The sequence below is a fragment of the Ursus maritimus genome (genome assembly GCF_017311325.1).
Source record: "Ursus maritimus isolate PB19 chromosome X unlocalized genomic scaffold, ASM1731132v1 scaffold_X1, whole genome shotgun sequence".
In the NCBI taxonomy this organism is placed as follows: Eukaryota; Metazoa; Chordata; class Mammalia; order Carnivora; family Ursidae; genus Ursus; species Ursus maritimus.
This window is the reverse complement of record NW_024423319.1, coordinates 15463568-15466196: the sequence shown is the minus strand read 5'-3', so window position 1 is coordinate 15466196 and position 2629 is coordinate 15463568.

Here is a 2629-nt window from a genome sequence, read left to right as displayed (position 1 = left end):
ACTGGAGAGATTTAATAACTGATTGTAAAGATAAAAAGGTGAACTTGAACATTGATCAGTAGAAGTTATCCAATTTTTAAAAACAAGATTTGGAAGAAATGGATAGAAACTCACTGATTTTGGGGACAATATCTAGTGGCCTAATTATATGTAATTTGGATGGGAGGAATATTTGAATAAATACTGGCCAGACATTTAGAAAATAAGATCAGTCTTTGATCAAGAAAACAGATTATATGCACTGGAATAAAAATGTGAGTGATGGCTAATTTCTCGCCGGAAAGAACAGAGGTCAGAAGACAGTGAAATCTTCTTTTTTTTTTTTAAAGATTTTATTTATTTATTTGAGAGAGTGTGCACACGAGCAGGAACATGAGTCGGGGGAGAGGCAGAGGGAGAAGCAAACTCCCCACTGAGCAGAGAGCTCAATGTGGGGCCTCTATCCCAGAACCCTAGGATTATGACCTGAGCCAAAGGCAGAAACTTAACCAACTGAGCCACACAGGCACCCTGACAGTAAAAATCTTTTAGTACTGAGGGCAGGGATAGAGGATTCCCTGTCAAGCTAGAATTCGATGTCAATTAGAAATGCCCTTCAAAAATGAGAGAGAATTTGGAACACTTCTGGATAAATAAAATTTTAGAGAAATGTGAACAGAAAAAAAATTATATGAAGAGATTTTACTAAAGGTAGTTTTTACAATGTGTGTGCAGGTTTAAGAAAACCACCACAAGACAGTATATTAACCCAGGGCCACTAATGGTGATTGTTAATATCTATTAGCACTAACCAAGAATAAGGGGGTGAGAACTGTTTGGTTGAGGGACATAACAGGTCTGAAAAGACTAGAAATAGATGAAATTGGAGGAATATTTCTGTCAGTATCCCTCCTCCACCCTGGTTCTTGTCAGTGATTGTTAACACCCAAGCCAAACCTGAACCCAGACATTTTCAGGGAAACATGTTGAAGCAGTCCATATAGGTTAGTTTCCTTGGGCTCAGAGCAGAATAAGAGTAGTGCAGAGTGGACCTGGATGGGGAAATAGTAATTATCCTTTATGGGCATAGATGGAGGGAAAGAGTCCTTCTAATTAGGATGGTTTCACTCATTTGTTCTTTTGCTTGTTTGTTCAAGAGCCATTTACAGTGTATTACTATGTACCATGGACTGTTGTAGAGAAATAGCAGAATTGGCCTCTGCCCCTAGAATTCTGTGGTCACACTGAAAAAAAAATAGAGTATCGTATATTCAAGGTAGAAAAAGAAACTATACAAGAACAGATTAAAAGTATAAATACTATTCAGTTCAAATAGCTAGTAGAGGAATAATTCAATTCTAGAAAGTTATGTGTAGTGGGGATAATTGTTGGATAAGGACAACACATTCTATGTGTCTAAGGAATAACAACATAGGGGCTGCATAGATAAATTGCCTACTGATGAAATAATTGGATTTTCTGAAAGCTACATTTGAAAATTTTACCCATATTAGTAAAAACTGTCTTGGAAAATACTCGGTTGCAGAGATTTATCATGGCTTCTTATGTTTATAGGCTTAAAACAAGTATCTTAGTAGACATATTTTACTAGTGTTTGTGATCACAAAAACTTTCTGCTGGGTGACTTGTCAATGACAAATTCAGTTTTTCAGTGGTGCCAAATTCAGAAAATATTGCAAGAGATTTATCCAGTTTGAAGTACTTTGTCCAAATATCCTGATTTGTGAAGTATAGATGCTTTATTGTCATGTATTCTTTTATTTATTATGAGATACCTCATTCCTAATGACAAAATCTTCTTTTTGTATTCTACAATCTCAGCAGCTAATACAATTTGTAGAAGTCGTTCTAAAATATACCGATGCCCCCCTTTAAAAAAATTCTTTTCCTTTTCTATATGACATTTGTATTATGACATATGTGACTTATTATGAAACTGTGGTTAAAAAGCATGACAGGATTCAGGGGGTGCTTGGGTGGCTCAGTCAGTTAAGCTTCCAACTCTTGATTTCAGCTCAGGTCATGATCTCAGGGTTGTGATATCAACCCCTTCATCAGGCTCTGCGCTGGTCATGGAGCCTGCTTAAGATTTTCTCCCTCAGCCCGCCCCCCCCAAATAAATAAAAATAAATTTTAAAAAGCATGACAGTATTCAGAGATGGATGCACGTTAAAGTGAAAAAGTTTTTGGGAACATACAATATTGTTGATCATTGCCTTACCATGTAAAGATTTCATGCCCGACACAGGAAACTGTGGTCCAGTAACTATCCAGCTGTATAACCAGATATTCCCATTTTCTGAGTCTAAAAATTATAATGTAGTTCTCTATTTGGTTCTGAAATAATAGTATCCTCAACGATAGTAATAACTGTTTTAGATGAATTTGCAATGTTCTTCACATACATTTTAATTGATTCTCATAGAAATGTCATTAGTTTATTTTCAGGTAGACCTCATTCTTATCATTTCCCCCCAAGGAGACCAGAATAACAGAAGCATGATTTGTACAAGGTTACAAGGATAATCATAGAACTTGGTCTTGATATCTGACTCTTAGGTTACATAATTTCTTACTCAATAGAACAAAACCATTTTTAACTGGAGAAGTCTCTTTTTGCTTTTGTTTT